A 22202-nucleotide genomic window follows, 5' to 3' on the forward strand; every position below is an offset into this window, starting at 1 on the left:
CCCAGGTCCTAAAGATACCATGGGCTGGAACCTTCCTTCTATCCTCCATGTCTACCCTTCACTTACCTGCTGCCTGAACATAATCCCCTCCTTTTCCACCTGGAAAAGAAACAAATTCCCAGTGAGGAATCCAGGAGAGGAGACCACACTAAGGTCTCAGGAGTTCACTGGACTGTCTTAGAGACACAACAAATTACAACTGGGACTGCACCCCCATCTCCCACTCCAGTCCAGCCTCTGGATCCAAGAGGAAGAGAAAAGAGGCCCCCCCAAATGGGTACTTCCCCACCTCCAGAGGTCCCAAGGCTGGTCTACAGCCTCCAACTGGGGGATACCCAGGCCCTCTGAGTCTGAAGCAGATCCCCCACTAGGCCAGCCTGTTATACCCTGCCTGGCATCCTTGAGATAAATGGTTTCTAGTTAGGGATTTTGTTCATCTGGAGTCTTAGGGCCCATCTAAGAGTCCCTTAGATGGAAAAGAGAGGACTTGGGACAGAAAGACAAGCTTCGGGTTAGGGAAGCCAGGATCTCCATGGAGCCTGCTCCCGAAGGACCCCTCCTAGTCCTGCCCACCTGAAGTGTTTCTCCAGATCACAAATCCAGCGATGACTACAATGGTGAGGAGGAGGAGGACAGCAATGCCCCCCACAATGTACCAGGTGGAGGAGGGCTCTGGCTCTGAAATGGAAAAGGGCAGTGAGAGGCCTGATCCCTCTGGGGCCTCAGAGTCACCAACCCCTCCCCACCTCCCCGCAGTCACTCCACCTCCCTCTGGTCTTTTGGGGTGTGGGGGATGGCCTTTCCCAGACCCTCCTCACTGTCCTTACCCCACTTCAGGGTGAGCGGCTCTGGCAGTCCCTCGTGCTGAACTCGGCAGGTATATTTCCCTTCCTGGCCCGAGGTCACATCCACACCTGCCCACTTCTGGAAGGTCCCGTCCCCTGCAGGCCTGGTCTCAATGAACTCCGTGTCCTGGAGCTGCTCCTCCCCATCCTCAGCCACGGCAGGGAGATGTCGGGGTAGAAGTCCTGGGCCCGGCACCGCAGGGTCACCTCCCCGTAGGGGGCAGTGTGGCGGGTCACTTGGGCATTGGGCGGGTCTGGAGGCAAAGGTCAGTGGCATGTCCAGGCTCTCCCCTCCCCTCCAGAGGCACAAGGTCAGGTAGGGGCAGGGGACACCCTGCAATCCGGGCCCTGGGGTACAAGGGGTGGCTGGGGGTCGGGAGCTGCAGGGGAGGAACAAGGGCCAGCTGAGGCCTTGAGTACCGCGCATACTGGGGCAGACCAGGCCGTACCTGTCCTCTTCAGCGTCTCCTTCCCCATCTCCAGGGACTTCTTCAGCCCGCGCGTCTCCTCCAGGTGGGCTTTAACTCCCTCCGTGACGCTCCCCTCCACCTCCCACTTGCGCTTGGTGCTCACGGCTTGTGGCACCGCCGCCGTCCACATGGAGGTCTCCGTGTCCAGGGCAATGTAGTCCCGCCCGTCGTAGGCGTATTGTTCAAACCCGCGCTTGAAGGTGAGCTCCGGCAAGACCTCGCAGCCATACATGCGCTGGAGAGTGTGACCCCCTGCCCCGCCCCCACGCGGGTCCTCCAGCCCCGGGAGCTCCCCATCTCTGTGGGAGCCGCAGTGGCCGTGGGACATCTCAGACACGCCCCTCCCCCGCTCCGCTCCCGCCCACGTCACGCACCGCCCTCGCTCTGGTTGAAGTAGCCGCGGAGGGTCTGTAGGTTCACTCGGGAAGTCTGTGCGTTCGCCTTATGCCGCCCCGTCTTCCGCTTCCAGTAGCCCGGCTCCTCCTGTTCCACCCGCTCCATCCACGGCGCCCGCGGCTCCTCCCTCGGACTCGCGTGGGCGCTGTCGAAGCGCACGAACTGCTGATCGTCCACGTAGCCCACTTCGATGAACCGCGGCTCCTCGAGCTCAGGGGAGGCCATGGCGATGTAGAAGTACCTCATGGAGTGAGAGCCTGAGACGTGGGGAGCGGGGGCGGGTCAGGGGTCAGGACGGTGACCGAGTACCCCCGGCCCTGGCGGTCCTGGGTCTGAGGCCAAGGCCGGGGCGCGACCTTTGACCTCCTTGCCCTCCAGCAGCGTGACCCTTGACCCGTGCAAACTGGGGCGCGACCTTTGCACCGTTGCAGCAGACGCGTAACCCATGACCCCTTCGCGACCTGCGTGTGACCCTTACCCCCCCACGCCCGGGATGTGACCCCGGACTCCTAACCCCGCCTCCTGGAGACGGCTTCCTCCCCACCCGCCGGCATTCTGGTCTCTCAGCCCTCGACCCTGATGGAGCACCGCAGCGGGAGGTAATAATTCTCTTTTTGTTTTGGGGGGTTTTTTTTGGAGTTTTTTTGGCTAGGCAGTGGGGTTAAGTGACTTGCCTAGGGTCACAAAGCTAGTAAGTGTTATGTGTCTGAGGCCGAATTTGAACTCAGGTCCTCCTGAATCCAGGGCCGGTGCTGTATCCACTGCGCCGCCTAGCTGCCCCTACCGGGAGATAATAGTTCTCGAGACTACCGCGCTTTGAGATCGGCAAAACGCCTTCACTGACAGCCCGGGCAGGTCCTAGTGCCCCTTCGCCAGCACCTTCTCCGCCCCCCGCCCCCACTGGACCTCTGGTCCAGGTCCCAAGTCCTTCACACTCCTCACCCTCAGACCCCACCTTGGGTCCTCCCCTGCCCCCGGCCTCATCCCCCCGCCCCCCACTATCCTCAGTGAAGCTCTTTAACAAAGCTGCTCCTGGTTCTGTCCTCGACCTTGGGGGGGGGTGTTCCCAGACACCTCTGCTCCTTAACCCCCCAGGACTGTCGCACCTTGTCTCCTCTGCCTCAGCGCCCCTCGTCCTCACCCCCACCCACCAATCCACTCACCACCACCCCAAACTAAGGAACCGACACCACTACCCCCTCTTCCCTCCCCTCCTGCCAAAGCCCAGCTAAGGGACTGGTCTCCGAGTCTCACACACACACACACACACACACACACATACACATATTCTTCCTTTCACCAATACCCGACTTCACCTGACATTAAGGCGCCGGTTCCCTGGAAACCCACCCTGGGCTAGTGCCGGAGGAGCTTTCTGTAGGAAACCCCTCCCACCCACACGTCCACCCCTGGACGCTGTGTCCAGTCTCCAGGCGGCCGCTTAATCTATCCTCTACTTGCCTGCCCAGGTCTCCGGCAGGGCCAGGGTCCCCAGCAAAAAGAGAGAGCGCACATAAGGCTCCATGACCCATGGTCAGAGAAGCACAGTGTCACTGAGACCAGTCTGCGCTGGATTTGTAGAGGGGCGAATCCCTAACTTGTGGTTGGCTTCACAGAGGCTCTGCCGGCCAATAGCAAATGAAAGACAAAAAACGTCATTGGTGACTGGGCAGAATGAGCTCTCACAGGTTAGGAGACCAAAAACTGAAACTGACTCGGAGGAAATCCCCAGCTTTACAGACCTTCTGTGTCATTCCCAGAACAGCCTCTGAATCCTTCCCATCATCACTCCAGGAGCCCGAGGCTCTTGTGCTCCCAGCTTGAACCAGACAAAGAGACGGTCCCAGCCCTTAACGCTCCTCTGCTGGCCTTCCAACACCAAGCCTTCCTCAGTGTGACCCCTTCCCCTCCCTAGAAGTGAGGAAGACGTTGAGGGCCTCTGAGGACTGAAGAAATCTGCAGGCTGATTAGTAGTGGGGTGTGTTGCCACCTCCGTTTTAATGACCTCCATCCCAGCTGTGACTCAGCAAGCCTTGTAACGTCCCCAGGCTGTGTGGATAAGCGAGCAAGGGACCCAAGAATAGAGAGTAACTCAGGGTCCAGTAAATGGAATTTGGAATCAAGAGTAGAAAAGGGGGAGAGAGAAAGAGACAGACAGAGAGGAGGGACGGAGACAGAGAGAGAAGAGATAGTGAGGGAGAGAGGCAGAGACAGCGAGAGCGCCAAAGCTTTCCCACATGGAGTGAAATAGCTGGGAAACAGCTGCCTAAGGAAGGAAGCCTGGGCTAGTCAGGACGGCAGGGACAGAGTCAAAAGCGAACCTAGAGGAGGCATCTTAGACTAGAGAAATTGCTCTGCCAACTTCCAGCAATTGAGGATTAGTAGATTAGTAGGAAAGGCTGCTCTCTGGCGCCATCTACAGGGTTTAGGGGAGGGAAGGACCAGGCTAGTGTGTTAAGAATTCTAGACTGTCCAGAGAAGAAAATGACTAATGTTGAGGGGCTGCAGGGAGACAGTGGTGCCCTGTGGATCAGGCTGTGAATTGGCCTGGTCATTCTGGAAAGCAGTTTGGGACTGTGCCTTCAGAGTGATTCTGTTATAGGTGATGCCCTTTACCCAGCAGGACCACTAGTAGGTCTGTACCCCAAAGAGATCAAAGAAAAAGGATTTAACAGATATATATATACATACATACATATACCTTTTAATTATAACCCCTTTTTTGTAATGGTAAAGAAATGGAAACTAAAGCAGTATGTACCTGTTTCAGACTTGGCGTGAATGATGATGAAAGAGATGGTTTCAGAGAAACAAGAGAAGCCTTGTATGAATTAATGCAGAGTGAAATAAGCAGAAGCAGGAGAACAATTTGTATTAAAAAAAATTAAGAATTTTGAGAGCCTTATGAATTCTAATAAACACAATGACCAACCCTGATTCCAGAGGACCAATGATGGAGAATGCTACCCACCTCAGATGATGGACTAAATATTCAGAATGAGACACATTTTTGGACGTCGCCAATATGGGAAATTTTCTTGCTTGACTTGTTTCTATTTTTTCAATGATTTTAGTTTTCTTTTTGATTGGGGGGTGGAGAAAAAACAAATTCTTAGTAATTGAAATGAGTTTTATTTTAAATTTTTAATTTAAAAAATAATGAAAATATAATTTAATGTTTAAAAGACTTAAAGTCTATCACATTTAGAAAAGGGTCACAAAGAGTAGTGCCCCATGGCCTTATGTGGCACAAGAATCCGAAATGTACAAGAGAAAGACTCTGGGAGACTTTATGTGGGTAACTAGGATATATTGGCAGAGCTTTCTAAGAAAAAGAAATACATAGAGTTCAAAAGCACTGAAGACCTTCTCCATCTTGAGAAAGAGAACCACATGATATCTTCCTAAGTCCAGTAGCCGAGGACAGAAAGGACCAATAAGATAGGAAGGATAGCTGCATGTCTGGGCACCTCTAATCCTGGCTCTCCAGCCTGGGCCACCAGTGAACATTTCACTTACTCCTCTGGATGAGTGGGCCAAATGCTACCTGGTGGCATTTTGCTATACTTGGGAAGCTCTCCAGTCTTTACTCTCTTCTGGGAATAAGACAGTGGAAAGAATTGGGAGGACATTATCCTATAGAAACAATGCAGACTTGTGAACAACTTACTTTGGTGAGGGGAAGCGATTGGGTTAACTGTTTAACTTGCTTAGACTCACACAGCTGGTAAGTGTCAAGTGTCTGAAGCTGAATTTGAACTCAGGCCCTCCTGACTACAAGGCCAGCGCTCCATCCACTGTGCCCCACAAATATGCTTTCCTTAACATTCCATTGGGCTTCTCGTGACTTTGGTTACAAGTGTTGACTCTGACACTCCTAAAGGGTATGGACCTTTGGGCAAATCCATTCTCTATGCTTCAGTTTCCTCCTGTGAATTGATGAGCATTGGATTAGATAAATTTTGAAGTGTATTTCAACCCTAAGCCTATAAGTTTTGATGTATTAGGAGTTGGTGATGTTCAAAGATATGGCTGTGGACTTCACCCCAGAGGAGTCTAGTCTGTTGGAGCATACTCAGAAGGAACTGTACAAGAACATGTCAGCCATTACTAAGTCTGTTCTTAGAAAGACAAACAAAATTAGTCTGAATATGAGTGTTTATTTCTCTCAAAGCTTGCAAAATATGCATATAAAGATACACATGGGAGCTCATCATAGGGCAATGAACCCAAAGATGGACAAAGGATTTTTATGTGTTCAAAGCAATTCCCTCTCACCCCTCCCTCCCTTCCTGGCTCAGGATGCCTATGTCAACCAGAATTATGGTCTCCAAATGTTTAACCATGATATGACAAGGGAATTTCTTAAGTGAATAGGTTATAAATACAATAAGATAAGAGAATGTTAAAGTATCAATTGAAATTATAGATCCAGGATATCTGTGTTTCTTTTACCATTAACATGACATAACATAGTGTATGTTCATAAAACACTAAGATAAGAAAAGTCCCACTATTCAAGACAGTGTTCGTTCCCAGACATCCTGTCCTTGGTGGCCATAAACAGAAGAATGCTGTAGTTACTGACACAGGAAGGAGCATTTTGAGTTCACTAAGAGAACAAAGAAAAGCGTGTCCAGGACAGGCAAAGCATTATGGTAAATTAAGCCCAGAGTGGGCTGAAATGTCTCTCCTGATTGGCCAATCCAGGTTTTAGGCCTTTTTCAAGTGTTGGGGTTCAAAATGGTTTGGAGAGGTGTCTACGAACATCATGGTGAAGAATGTTCAGAACTTGCTCTCCTTGGGTAAGGATCACTTCCCTTGATAATTCTGAATCTGCCATCAAAAGAAGTGTCTTCATTCTGTCTTTAGTGCACGAGTTCCAGACATTTATCATTTCAAGAAGGCCAAAGTCCTGTTCTCCCGTCCTGCTACCTGGTTTTGCTACAAGAGATCTTTGCATTGTGTGACAGGAAGCTTGGACTTTCCTCTGTTTCTGCTGAAGCTGTGTCTGATTCCAGGCCACCAAGGATCAAACCAGAGGTACTGAATGTAAGATTGGGAATAAATCTCAAGCATTATCAAGTTTAAACTCTACTTGGGCACTATCTCATGGAGATGCATGGATCAAGTGAAGGCATTTTGAGGATTATAGAGAAATGGTTTTATTTGTGTCAATAGGAAAGGGAGAGAGTGTGGGAGAGAGTGATAATTAGTGAAAAATGGGGTGGAATGAGATTATTTGTGCAGGTAAAGGGGTTTGCTTTAGCAAGCAGAAGGATAATCTTTTCCTTGGGTACTGGGACCAAAAAGGGAAAGACACCATCTCATTCATGTGAGACTTATTCTGAAGACATTCAATGTCGGAGAGCTCCTTTCATGCAAGCCTGCAGTTTATGAGCCTCGTTTTGATGTTTTGCAGCCTGATGGGTCAGGATGAATCATTTTCCCTTATTTCACTATTCTGTTATAGTCAGAAAGAAAATTGAACCCTTCATCAGTGACCTCCATGTTCCAGAGAAAGGCAGGGCCCCACTGAGCACATTCATAAGGCTTCTTTCCAGTTTGAATCTTCTGATATAACATAAGAGATGATCTCTGGATGACGGGCTTCCCATGTAGAATCTATAATCAGCTTGTACCTAGAGTGAATTTCCTGCTGTCTAAGAAGCTCCATACTCCATCTGAATGTCTTTCCTCATTCATGTCAGTTGTAAGCTTTTTATCTAGTATGAATTCTCTGATGAGAAGTAAGGACTGACTTTCACTTGAAGGCTTTACCACACTGATTACATTCATAACGTTTCTGCAATGTGGATTCTCTTATGTATAGTAACACTGGTCTTTTGTGTAAAAACCTTTTCACAGTGCTTACATTCATAAGGTTTCTCTCCAGTGTGGATCCTCTGATGTACAGCAATACTCTTCCTACATCTGATAGTTTTCCCACATTGATTACACTCGTAGGGTTTCTCTCCAGTGTGGATTCTCTCGTATAAAGCAAGATGGGAGCTCTGTGTGAATGTCTTTCTGCATTGATTACATTTACAAGGTTTGTCTCCATTGTGGATTTGCTCATGTAAAGCAAGATGGGAGCTCTGTGAAAAAGTTTTTCTACACTGATTACATTTATAAGGCTTCTCCCTAGCATGGATTCTGTGATGTACACCAAAGATTTCTTTCCAGGTGGAGTCACAGGAATCATCATTCATGAATATTTGCTTGTAAGTTTCTTCCACAGAAAAGCTTAGTTCTGGAGGAGTCTCATTTCAAGTCTGATTTCTCCTTCTGAAAGAAACATATAATAATATATACACAGACACATATACACACATATATAATTATATCATCATTCCTCCCATGAGCAGAATGTAAACTGATTTACACTGTATTTCCATGGACAAAGAAAAAAGTCCTCAAGCTTAACTGGGCAGAATCAGTCATTAGAAACTGCCGTTAGCTTACATCCCAACTTCACACAATCACATTGGATCATGTGACACAGGCAGGGCTGGCATTCTCATTACATTCACAAGTCAGGCCACGAGCTTGGAATGGCAAAGAGTGACTTGGCCCAAATCCCAGCAGCTGAGACTAGAACGCAAAACCCTGTGACTGAGCGTGCTCTGTCCATAGTACTAGACAAATTGTCTCCACTTTCAGTCTTGCCATTTCACTTTCACTTTCCTTGTCTGCACTTTCAATCCTTTCTTCATAGATATTGTGCCATTTGGGGACTAAATGTTGATATTATTTCATAACCTATAATATTTGTAAACATAATGTCATTTCCCTGGATATCAGTTTCAATCTTATTTATTGTTGTTGTTTTTGCACTGAGATCACATGATGAATGCCAGTACTGGTTTTTGTACTTACTTGAGGCATAAGAGATTTTGTTTGGGCCCATTACTTTTTGGGGACAATCATTACTTATTTATTTTTAAATAATTTATATTTAAATGGCCCTGTTCACTTGTAATAAACAAATTTTTTAAAAAATGCATGGCAACGGGGCAGCTAGGTGGTGCAGTGGATAGAGCACCGGCCCTGAAGTCAGGAGTACCTGAGTTCAAATCCAGTCTCAGACCAAACACTTGATACTTACTAGCTGTGTGACGCTGGGCAAGTCACTTAACCCCAACTGCCTTAAAAAAAAAAGTGAAAAGTCATGGCATTTTCCCATGTCTGAAAATATGTGTCTCATACTAGAATGTGAGTCCAACATCCTTTTGTAAGGAAATAGGGAGTATGCTTTGCTATTAGTCCTTTCCTAGCCCTTCCCATTTAGTCATTCACAAACTCTCGGGAGCTTTTAGAGTCTGAGGGATTAGAGCTAAAAATTTGTTCACAGCCCCTTAAGCAGTAAAAATTTCTCAGTTTGGTGACAAATATATTTTTCTTCTGGGACAACAATCACGTGCATGTTTCAACCTTAACGGGTTTCTTTTTGCAGTGATTCTGAACTGTCACGATCAGGCCTATAATGCTTTTGGGGCCCATGCTGTGATTACATCAAACTGACTGCTTCTGACCAAGTGTAACATGTTCTTTCAGGTTCTCAACTTGACATCACATTGTTTCCAAACTTCCAGGAAGGTTGGACATTCGTGTGCAAATGGCCACAGGCATGCATACACCATGGCTGGCTGGCTGTTACTGCACCAGAGTAGTTCTCCCTTTCCTGGGTTACCTTGTAATCGCATCTCATCCAAGCTCTAATCACCAGATCAAGCTGTTACTCTTGCAGCAGAAATGGCAGGCTCTTTGAAAACTAGGGTTGCTAGGCATACACAGTAGAAGCCAAACCATCATGGACCCCCACAACTGTTCTAGAAAAACAGGCCTTACATTGCCACTCATTGCAATGCTAATTTGAATTTATCTTCCGCTTGTGTTACTATTCTTCTGCTTACGAGATTTTCAAAGGAATTGGTCAAAGATATGGGTTAGTCATTCAGGACGGTTTCAGTGAGAGTATAGCCAGTTTGCTAGTGGCAGAAAAAAGAAAATTATGTTAAAGAAATACTATCCTTACAAAAGTGGTTTTATATCTAAACATTGGGTTTTTTTTAAAAAAGCCCAAGTACATTTATCATTTATTACACTGCTTGTCATGAGCCAATAGAAAAATAAATATTTTATATGGTAACTGACAATTCATTTTATTGACTGGTTAGGGAACTAAAAACAAAAAATGAATTTCCATCCCTTAGCAAGAGAGCTTGTCCAGTTGTCCTCCCATTTTCCACCTCATATGTGTGTGAGCATTTTCATGGTATTCTGTTTAAAAATCAGAATATAGCTGATGGTGCAGTGGCTAGAACACTGGGCCTCAAGTCAAGAAGATCTGAGTTCCAATCCCGCCTCATAAATTTGCTAGTCTTGTGACCCTAAGCAAGTCACAGGACCTCTGTTTGCCTCAGTTTCTCTGTCCATAAAATGGGCATAATAATAGCATCTAACTGGTAGGGTTCTTATGAGGATCAAATGAAATCATGTTTGTAAAGTGTGTGGCACATAGTAGGTGCAATGGAAAGGCAAGCTGTGATTTTTATCATGATTATTTTGATTTTGACTATTTCCTCTCCCATTCTGCTCTCCTTCTTAAACTGTTATTGTCCTCACTCTTTGTCGTCCCTTATTTCCCTGTTGAACTACAAGTATTTCCATTCCAAATAGTCTCTTTTCTCTGCATCAGCCAAGAGTGAGGTTTATGATCTGTTGCTTCTTCTCAAACCATCTCTGTTGGTAAACTAGATCCTGAGCTCTGGGACAGCAGGGATTGTCTTTTGCTCTCCTTTGTGTCCTGCTGGACTTAGCACGGTGCTTAATCAATGGTTATTGACTGTGTAGGCCCAAGGCTGGTACCAGGCCCTAGCCTCAACCTGAATCTCTGCATCCTGTTCTCTCTCCTAGTTGTCGAATGCATGTTCTGGTTTCAGCCATATTTCTGTCTCTTGCACCTAATCACCTCTAAGTTGTCACCTTTGTCAAGTTCTAACCCTGATGGAACCTGATGAGACCCAACACTGAAGATCACAGAGGCTTCTTTCTAGGCTTCTGAAGAGTTTCATGCTGTGGGACACTTGAGAGTATCTACCTCTCATCTCCCTAAACTGAGGTGGTGGTCACCTACATGAATATGGTCAATGATTCTCCTAGAATGGGACAGAGATTAAGCCGTAGAGATCAGGAAAGGGACTTGGGCTGATGATTTATGCAAAACTTAGCCTTTAATTACTTCTAAGTATGGCAGCAGCCTTCATTCTTCCTCATGTGTTGTTGGATGAGAGAGAGAAAACATGAAACCAGGCTGCCTGGGTCCATTACAGATTTAGGCTACATCATCTCAACTGGGTCTTCATTGTGTCAAGGCAATCCTTTGTCATCTCTCTAACTGATTCCCTATGCCACTCACCACAGAAGCTGTTCCAAATCTCATTCCTCTTCAACTCTCCCTTATGGCTTGCTTGCACCCCCCTCCCCCCCATCCACACCTTCTCATCTGAGGACTCTTACCTTGGTCTGTTATTTCACTGAAAAACTAGATATTTATCAAAAGCTATCTTATCTTCCTCATCTCACATGAATGAGATGGTGTCTTTCCCTTTTTGGTCCCAGTACCCAAGGAAAAGATCATCCTTCTGCTTGCTAAAGCAAACCCCTTTACCTGTACAAATAATCTCATTCCATCCCATTTTTCACTAATTATCACTCTCTCCCACACTCTCTCCCTTTCCTATTGACACAAATAAAACCATTTCTCTATAATCCTCAAATGCCTTCACTTGATCCATGCATCTCCATGAGATAGTGCCCAATACGTTTCCTCCTTTTCAGGGCCATACAGCTAGAGATGGCCATTTACAACTGCTATCTCCATCCTTCCTCTTGCTTTCTTTGAAACTCTGCAATCTGGCTCCCAGCTTCATTGTTCAACTGAAATTTCTTTCTCCAAAATTACCAATAATCCTGAAATTGCTTAATTTGATGGCTATTTCTTAATCCTCATTCTTCTTGACCTCTATGCAGGCTTTGACACTGTCAATCACCCTCTTTTCTTTATACTCTCCTCTCTCAGTTTTAATGACAGTACTCTCCCCTGGTTCTTCTACCATATCCCAAACTAAATTCATTCTCTTTATCCCAATCCTCCCATCTTCCTACTTTCCTAATGCTGTCTGATCTTCCCAATAATCCAGGCTCACATAGGATGAGCCATGCACTCCTCACTGAGCCTCACACATTCACACTCCTGACCCCCATGTTCAATCTGTGGCAAAATCCTATTGATTTCACTTTAGTGACATTTCTCACATATATTACCTTCTCTCCCAACACTGTCACTTTCTTGGTTCACTCCCAACACTGTCACTTTCTTGGTTCAGGCCCAGTCACCTCACACCTGAGATATTTAAGAGCCTGCTGGTTGGTCCAGCTGCCTCGTCTCCCCCCAGTCCAGTCAATTCTCCCCCCAGTTGTCAAGTTCATCTTCCTAAAACTCTCACCTAACCATGTCACCACCTATTTAACAACCTCCAGTTGCTCCCTAGCAAAAGAAACAAATATAAAATCCTCCCTAGGGCTGCTGAAACACTTCATCACCTCCCCTCACCTCCTCTTCCAGTCTTCTTTCACCTTATTTGTCTACCCCCCCCCCATATATTCTATAATCCAGTGGTAAGGGCCTTCTTTCTGTTCTGTGAACAGGACACTCCACTTCCTGACTCCATGGGTTTTCCTTGTCATCTCGCCTAGAATGCTCACCCTGGCTTCCCTGCAGCCCCAGCCAGAGCCCATCTTCCACAGTAAGCCTTTCCCAGTCCTCCTTAACTTTAGGGTCTTCACTTTCTTGACTAGCTCAATTTATGCTGTCTATAACGTAGCATTTAGAAAGGTTCGAGAGACATCATTCCTAGGTAATTTAATCATTTTATTAACAAGGCCAGCACACTTATTAATAAAAGGATAGTCATTTAGCTGTCTCTTCTAGACCAAAGTACCCTCACAGCATTGGGCTTACAGTTTATATGCCCTTGGAAGAGCAGGTGTTTCTCAGAGTGGCAATTAACACTGATTGATTAACAATTAATGGGACAATTAATATTACAATGAGACAATGGGCTATATTACAGTGAGAGTCTTGGGGTACATGACTTGTACTTTGGGTCACCCAAATCTTGGTCAAAGGGACTTATCAATTTCCATATCACCTGTCCAACAAAAGGGGAGAATCAACACTTCAGACATCAGACAGATGTCTGAGCAAACGCGATGAGCAGAAATGCACCCATTAGCCTGGACTTAGAAGTTCTTTTACTGTGGAAGAGATTTCCAACACTTTCCTGCTGATTTCTGGATAAGGAAGTAGAAAAGGGGAAAATGTTTGGTCCTAGTACAATGATTAGTTATTAACTATAAGAGAGAAATAATCATTTTTCACCATAGCATCTTTCTGCGTAGTTGTTGACATGTTGTCTGCCCCACCGGACTGTGAGTTGCATGGGAGCAGGGACATCCCTTGCAGCTCTTGATGTCCTTGGTGCTTAGCTCAGGGCCTGGCACATAACAGGCACTTGAAGAAGGTCTAAGAGCAAGATTATATTAGAAAGCCTAACCTCTTTCTGCACTTTCAGAAGAACTCCATGCACCCAAATTCCAAACAATGACTTCTTATAGGATCATGGATTGATCCCTGGAAAGGAGCTAAAAGGCCATGGAGTCCAACCCCTCACTTAACAGATGGGGAAAATGAAGCTCAAGAGTTCATCAGTGACCGGCCCAAGAAGCCACTGCTAGAAAATATCTGAAAAAGAATTCCAAGGCAGGTCTTCCCTGTCCCCAAATCTAGCACGTGCTTCACCACAACACACAGCAGAGTCATCCCAGCTCTCATATACCTGCTTTCACCTCACTCACCTGGAAAAAGGCTCCTCATGCCTTCTTACAGCCATGGTGCTTCCTTTTGCTCAAAATAAAAGATCACATCTTCTCTGGGAATGGGAAATCCTGGCCATGTGGAATCAGTTAAGGATGAGGTTGCAGAGAAATGTATAATTTAGTTCTCTTTAGGGAAAGGGGTGCAGATCCAGAGCTGTTCCATTTGGAGAATTACTCCATTCTGTTCACACATGAGTCTCTACTCACCCATCAGTGCCTTGTAATGCAAATAACCCCAAATAGGGTGTGCCACATTATCCTGTCCTATCCGAGAAACAGCCAAAATAGGAGCAGCTAGGTGCCCCAGTGGATAGAGCACCTGAAGTCAGGAGGACCTGAATTCAAATCCAGCTTCAGACACTTGACACTTACTAGCAGTGTGACCCTGGGCACGTCACTTAACCCCATTGCCTAGCCAGAAAAAAAAAAAGGAAACAGCCAAAACCTCTACTCTGCTTCACTCCCCATCCTGTCCCTTTCCACTCTGGCAGAAACTCCTAACCCCAAAACTGGGTAAAAAAGGTTATTGTGCCAGATTAACCTCAAGTCCCAGCAACAATGACCTTGACAAATCATCTTTTGCCTTGTCTTCTGCCCTGCTTCTAACTCCCTGAAACCTGTTTAAACCTTGTGTACTGTTCATTCAGGGAAGGTTTGCATCTTTGGGTGAGAGTCTCTTGCTGGTAAATTCAACAAATTCAGTCCAAATTCGGATTCTCGGCCTGTCTGTTATTCCTAGCAACACCAGGGGCATGAAAGCCAGGACCACAGGATGGTTACCAGGACTCCTGAAGGATAGTTTCCATAGCACTTATTTTGGGGAGCTTTGGGGAGAGATGGGGGAGAAGATAATGGAGTCAGTTTGGAATTAGGAAATTTGGTCTTGGCGTACCTTCTTCATAGAAGGATGGACTCATTCTATTATCTGGAAATTAGAGCCAGCTGGTAGCTCAGTGGAAAAAGCCCTGGGCCTAGAGTCAGGATTGCCCGAGTTTAAATCTGGCCTCAGACAGTTACCAGCTGTGTGCCCCTGGACAAACTACCTTAACCACTGCTCGGTTCAGTTTCCTCAATTGTTAAATGGAGACAATAATATCACCTAACTTGGAGGGTTGTTGTGAGAAAAAAAAATGAGGTGATATTGTAAAGAAAGCACTTGGCCCAGCCCCTGGCAAATAGCAGGTGCATAGAAAGGTTTCTTCCCTTCCCTTCCTTTCCTTTCCCACCTTCTGTGCTGGAATCCGAGGGCAATATGGAAGACAATTCAGGACAAACATGCTACACTGCCCCCAACTAGGAGCTGGGAGCTACAACTTGATGCTTGTTAAAAAGAATATTCCAAATACTAGACCCATCCTTGGGAGGAAGGGCTTGCAAGGAAAAGCCACCTGAGCAGTTTTCAGAGATCTGGCAGCAAAATTCATGCCCAGGTAGAGGCTAGACCAAATAACCCCTTAGATGAGTCCCACATCTGAAATGCTTCAATACTGATTGGACCTTTGACCTGAAGCTACCTAGAAGTGGTAAGAGACAGCATCAGAAGCAACAAAGGAAACCCTCAGGTTCCGATCACACAATGCAAAGGCCTTTTACAAGAAAAAACAGACAGCAAGAGGACCATGGCTCTTGGACACAGGAGACTAGCACTTTTCCCTTTCTGTTAATTGATAAATCCTCCAAACCCTTCGCCCTCAGAAATTAAAACTCAAGAGTTACCAGAGGAAGTGATCTTACCCAGGGAGAGAAGGTTCTGGGCCTTCTCCAGCATCACCTCCTTGTACAGCCCTTTCTGGGAAGGGTCCACTCCTCCTTGGTGAAGTCCACAGCCACATCCTTGAATGTCACTGTCTCCTAAATCATCAAAAGGCACAGGATGTAGAGTTTGAAAGACACTTCAGAATTGAATAATTCAACTCCTATCAGTTTACAGGAGGAAACCAAAGCCCAGGGGAGTGATTTGCCCAAAGGTCACACCCTTTATGAATGTCAAGGTCAACTCTTGAAACCGCAGTCAGTAAGAGCCTGCTTGCATGATGTGAAATTTCCTCCTTGTCAGAACTGATGTAAGTGATACATTCTAAAGAACATTCTGTGAAGAGTTTGTGAGAAGCCGCCAAGGGTATGGGGGGGGGAGTTTTATGTGACCACTTAAAAGAGAACAAAGTTAAAGAAAAGATCTATCTTGTTTCCTGGGAGGCTGAAATAAAGTCTTATCTGGATGAGGACTCTAAAGAGATATTCTTCAGAATATGGACTTCACCTAGTGGTATGAAATGATTTCCAACAAAATGAAGAAGAGTTGTTCGTTGTTACACCCAAGGGCTGGAGGTCACTCTGGGAATGACTTGTCATGGCCGAGAACATCTTCTGCCTCTGCTTTAGGATGGCTTTCATTTGTCTATGGTGTATATTCCTTACTTATAAGTTACAAGAGTAACTAGGATGGAGAAAGGAGGCTTCCTTCGCTGATTAAAAAAGCAATATTAATTACCTTGGGTTTGGTTTGAGCTAATTTGTGAGGAAAATGTTGCCAGTTTCTTTATGAGAAATAAATGCTCTAAACACACTCCTAGAAGTCTAGAAACTTAAGAGAACAAGAGAATGAGTTAGGGGGCCAACTGATGGACCACATGCAGGAGCTGACCAGATCTGAAAATACCCTGATACTTGGGAGTGGTCATCTGTATTTCCAACCTGCACTTGGAATTTAATGGTCTTCCACTTATATTTCTTCCATTTCTATCATAAGCACATGATTTACTTTATCAGAGATTCTGATATTCAGGAACAATTCTCCATTCTGTACACAAAAAAATGGCCATTTCATTTTTCATCATTGTGATTTTTTCATAAAACAGCTGATTTATGGTGTCACCTTTCACTTTATTATTTTATTTCAGACCAATTGAAGAACTTGTTGCTCTTTTCTTTTCTTTTTTATTTTTGAAAGAACTTCTACATCTCTCCTTTTCTCTTGGGTCCCTGGAGTTGCTCTTCTTCATTGCAAAGTATTCATAGTGTGGGATCTCACTAAAGGAAGGCAATCCTTTTATTGAAGTATAGCTGATCTCTAATTGGTTCCCTAACTCACACTCAACAGAAGATATTCAAAGAAGCCATTCCTTCACCAACAAGAAGGTGGGTTATGAGCTCCAAATCTCCTTTTAAGGAGAAAGCTCATCTTAGACATCTCCTCATTTCTCACCTGACTGGGAAGGAGTTGTATTCTTAGCCAAACATGAAATAGAGGCAATTACAAAGATAACACAGAAAATTTTGAATACTTGAAATGCCAAAGTTTCTGCACAAACAATATCGATTTATTGCTTATCAGCTAGCCCAATTAATTAATTATTAATTACTCAGAAACTATTGCTGGGAGGGTTCTTTAGAGGTCTAATTCAAATCCTTCATTTCACAATTAAAAAAGTAAGTTCTAGAAAGACATCCTGACATGACTGTGGTCACCCAGCTAGTAAGAGAAAGGTGGGTTTGAAGGCAGATCTCCCCAACTAGAACTTCCACTGTGCCATGTTAATTTATTATTATCACTGATTTCCCTCTTGGTGTATGTCTCCCTCTCCTGCCCAACCAGTACAGTGCAAGCTGTCTGAAGTCAGGAATTGTTGGTTTTTTGCCTTTCTAGCCCTGGCAGCTGGCACAGTGATGGATACATCTTTGTCTCTTAGGTTTTGTTTGTTTGTTTCCTTCCTGGACCTGCAGTTTCATTAGTTTTATAATTCCCAGTGCAGAACTTTCTCTACCAGTGGATATGGGCAACTTAGCTACACCTTATAGTTTTAGGTACCTTAAGAAGCCCTTTGAGCTTTGCAGCTTCCCCAGAGATGCAGAGCCAGTGTGTGGCAGAGACAGTGCTGAAGGTCAGGGCTCCATGACTGTGAGGCTGGTTCTCTCAATGCTAGGGTGCCCTGCCTCTGTTGGCATCATAGCAGGTCCTTCATAGACACTTGTCAAGTGAGTGAATAAACAAAAACAAGCAAGTGTGCCTGACTATGTTAGAAGGAAAGAAGGATAAAAAAAAAAATACACGGAAGTATTTAGAGAAACTGTCTCAGGTTATTGACATAATCTTGAACTCATGCTTTATGGTCCAGTGATCTCCAATCTGCATATGGATCTTGATGGAGAAGTGAGAATGGGACCAGACCAATCAAGTAATTGAATTCCCTGGAGACTATGGTAGACTGGTTCACACTTTCTCTACTGGAGATTACCAGAAGTCAGAGAGTTTAAAAGAGAAATGATTTGGCTACCTAGTAGAGTTTCTCCCTAAAACTAATGTATGATAATAGCTCACATTTATATAGTGCTTACTGTGTGCCAAGCACTGTGTCAAGTATTTTACAGTTATTGTCTTAGAACCCCAGGAGGTAGGTATTATTGTCCCATTTTCAATTTTAGGAAACTGAGGCAAACAGGCCCTAAGTGACTTGCTCAAGGTCACACAGCTAGTAAGTGTCTGAGGCCAGATTTGAATTCAGGTCTTCTGACCCGAGGTGCCACCTACCTGGTTTGGGCCATTAAATGAGGAGTCAAAGTGATACAAGCAGATGAATATAAAACACTGTGGTTTGTAAACCCTTCATGTCTTGGTCCCTTCCACTTCACCCATCTTATACTTTGCTTCACTCATGTACTATGATCTGGTGGCATTGATCTCTTTGCTTCCAACTCTATGCTTCTTCACTGGCTGTGCTGCATGCTTGGAATGTTTCTTCTCCTCCTCTCCACCTCCTGGTTTCCTTCAGTTTCTTCAAGTCTCAGCTAAAATCCCACCTTTTGCACCTGAGTTCAAATCCAGCCTCAGATACTTCCTGGCTGTGTGACCCTGGCAACTCACTTAATCTTTGTCTGCCTCAGTTTCCTCATCTGTAAAATAATCTGAAGAAGGAAATGGCAAATCACTCCAGTATCTTTGCCAAGAAAACTGCGAATAGGGTCATGAAAAACCAGCCATGACTGAAATGATTGAACCACAACAACAAACAGACATCAGCAAAAGCCCCTTTGAAGACCAATCCCACCGCCATGGAAACATCTCCCAGAGAACAACAAGAAGGCCCATGGAGCGTGAGAGTTCACCCAGTGCCAGATGGGCAGCAGCGGCAGCAGCAGCAGCGTTGGGACCCACCTAGTTTTCCTGGTTCATGTTCATTGCTCAGTGATGTCATTTTGTTTCTGACCATGATTTTTTTCTTCTGCTTTTTATCTGTGAATCTGAAATGTTTGTCTTTCTTGCAATTAATCTCAAAATCACAGACCTCCATCTGGAAGGGACTTTACAGGACATCTAGTTCAACCCTTCATTTTACGGATAAGGAAACAGAGCCCCAGAGCAGTGACTTGTACTTCCCTAAAAGTTACACAGAGAATTAAGTGGCAGAGCCTGGAATCAAACCCTGTTCATCCGCAGCGCTCCTTCCACTTCACCACACCATGCTGTCTTCCTCTTAAAGAATCGAAAGTAGGTCAAAGGAGCCCTAAGAATGTGACCTTGGTGTTCCCTGGTGCTTCACCACTAGAGGGCACTGTTGACATGCTCAACTCCAGAGGGTTAGCTCAGACGGTCAAGAGATGAAGAATGAGGCAAGCGATCCCAAGGTTGTTGTTTGCATTGTTCACTTCATGTTACTTAAGGCATGGGCTGCTTCATTGCTATCAGCAGCCTGGTCATCATTAGTCGCTTTTATTGCTCTATTAACCTAATTGTTAAGTAAAGCTGTTTTGATTTTATCCACTAGTCCTAGGCCTCTCTCTTTAGCCATTTCCCGCCTTCATTGGACTTAGCATAGAGAATGGAAGCTAGTGTAGAAAGGGGTCTGCTGTGGAGCAGAGCACAAAAATTGGTAACCTTTGGCTATCAGTCCTGTCCAGGAGCAGGACTTGTGATTTTCAAGAGCTACACTTGTAAATTGCATAGAAGAGGAAACAGGGACTCCCCTCTGTGACTTCAGTGGTGTAAGGAACTCTTGGATGAGAGGATTACTTTTACCAGAGCAGGTCAGTGCCCTCTGTACACTTTGGAGCCTCAGAGAGATGCCTGGAGCACCAAGAGGGGCTAAGTGGTGTGCTCAGGGTCACACTCTCTGTGCATCAGAGAGGGGTTTGAAGTCGGATGATCCACTGTTTCTCCAAGGTGGATCCTGATTTAATCAGTGCTAGTGGTGGGGGGAGGGAGCAGGGCAGGGAAAGACTGTTACTCTGGCTAAAGGCTTCAGGAAGTTCCCGGAAAACTGGGCACAGATGAGCATTAAAAATGACACATTTTGTAGGTTCCTAGATTAAGAGCTAAAAGGGGCCTCAGAGATCATTGAACCCAACCCCTCCATTTTACAGATGAGGAGAGGAGACTGGAGCCCAGAGGGGGTAAATGACTTGCCCAAGGTCACACAGGCAGGATACAGCCTACCTGGAATTTAACCCAGGTTCTTTGACTCCTATGCTCAATTGTGTCACTAAGAGTGTTAACCTTGTTCCTTCTTCCTTTTCCCCACTCCTCCTAAAGCAGGGCTTCTTAACTTTTTTGTGTGTCCTGAATCCTTTTACTATGAGGGGATGCCTATGGACCTCTCCTGAGGACACAGTTTTTAAAAGCAAAAATAAACTACATATGATTGCAAAGGAAACCAATTATGGAGAAACATAGTCATAAAAATATTTAACTAAGGGGCAGCTAGGTGACACAGTGGATAGAGCCCTGGATTCAGGAGGACCTGAGATCAAATTTGGCCTCAGACACATAACACTCACTAGCTGTGTGACTCTGGGCAAGTCATTTAACCCCAATTACCTCACCAAAAAAAATTAACTAAAACAGGTTCATGGAGCCCAGATAAAGAAGCCCCACCTAAAACAACTTACAAGTTAGCTGGGGAAAGAAGACAGATCCTTCAAGGGGAGTTAACAACGCAAGGCTCGGGGAGAGGAGTCCTGGGAGATCCTGCCTGTGAGCAGGAGAATGTTGAAGCCCTGTCTTATCTGCTTTGGAACAGATTGTAAATTCCTGGTGAGGAAACTCCCTCCATAAATGCAGATCTGCCTATTCGGTGCAACTTGTGGACAGAGAAAAACAAAACTTGCTTAAAAAATAGATAATTGTATTTTAATAGAATCAGTTCCTTTGTAATCCTATGTATTTTATTTATTTAAAACATGATTTTGGCTGGGGCCAAGATGGTGGAGAAAAGGCCTCACCTAAGCTCTCCCCCAGAATTCCTCTGAACACCTTTAAATAATGCTATAAAACAATCCCTAGAGCAGCAGAACCCACAGTAGGATGGAGTGAAGTAATTTTCCAGCCAAAAATAACTTAGATAGGCCAGCAGGAAAGGTCTGTTGCACTGGGGTGAGAGAGGAGCACAGTCCAGCACAGGCTTCACCAGCACAGACCTAGACCCAGCCAACTAGGAGCAGGCCTTGAGAGCTCCTAATTCCAGAGCTCCCAGGTCAAGGAGAAAATATATATATATATATATATATATATATATATATATATATATATATATATATATATATTTTTTTTTTGGTTAGGCAGTTGGGGTTAAGTGACTTGCCCAGGGACACACAGCTAGTGAGTGTTATGTGTCTGAAGCCAGACTTGAACTCAGGACCTCCTGACTGCAGGACCAGTGCTGTATTCACTGAACCACCTAGCTGCCCCTCCAGGAGAAAATATTGCAAGCAGCTAAAAAGAAACGATTCAAATGTCCCCCAGTCAGGATAACACAATATTTGGCATCTTCTATATTAAAAGATCAAAGGGCTTGAAATATGTTATTGCAGAGGGCAAAGGAGCTAGGATTACAATCAAGAATCATCTCTCCATAAAAACTGAGTATAATCCTTCACAGGAAAAAAAAAAGTAGACATTCAATCAAATAGATGACTTTCAAGCATTCTTGATGAAAAGAACTGAATGATGAAAAGATCTGAATAGAAAATTTGACTTGCTAATACAAGACTCAAGAGAAGCATGAAAAGGTAAACAGGAAGGGGAAATCATAAGGGACTTGATAAGGTTAAGCTGTTTACATTACTACATGGGAAGATGGTACTGGTAACTCATAAGAACTTTCTCATTATTAGGGCAGTTAGAAAGAGTGTATATATATATATATATATATATATATATATATATATATATATATATACACACATATATATACATACATATATATATATACATATATATATACATATATATACATACATATATATATACATATATATATATATATATATATATATATATATATATTATATATATATATATATATATATATATATACAGAGAGAGAGAGAGAGAGGGCACAGGTGTGAATTGAATATGAAGGGATAATACCTAAAAAAAATTGAAGAGTGAGAGAGGAATGTACTGGGAGAAAGGGAAAGGGAGAGGTCAAATGGGGGTACATTATCTCACCTAAAAGAGGCAATAAAAAGCTTTTATAGTGGAGGGGAAGAGGAGGATATGATGGGGAATAATTGAACCTTATTCTCATCAGAATTGGTTCAAAGAGGGAATAAC

The 22202-nt window shown here is 44.7% G+C and overlaps 1 pseudogene across 1 annotated transcript; it reads right to left on the reverse strand.

Annotated features, from left to right (window-relative positions):
- Positions 1–6: 6 nt before the first annotated feature.
- On the reverse strand, positions 7–3251 carry LOC110204501 (class I histocompatibility antigen, Gogo-OKO alpha chain-like; annotated as a pseudogene). The gene is made up of 6 exons (XR_013486702.1): positions 3173–3251; positions 1690–1968; positions 1295–1567; positions 828–1099; positions 574–678; positions 7–99 (listed from the first exon to the last, which is right to left on the reverse strand). The product of XR_013486702.1 is annotated as a class I histocompatibility antigen, Gogo-OKO alpha chain-like (transcript).
- Between the last annotated feature and the right edge of the window lie 18951 nt (positions 3252–22202).

Source organism: Phascolarctos cinereus, unplaced genomic scaffold (genome assembly GCF_003287225.1).
Source record: "Phascolarctos cinereus isolate Bilbo 61053 unplaced genomic scaffold, phaCin_HiC Scaffold_500;HRSCAF=1120, whole genome shotgun sequence".
Lineage (NCBI taxonomy): Eukaryota > Metazoa > Chordata > Mammalia > Diprotodontia > Phascolarctidae > Phascolarctos > Phascolarctos cinereus.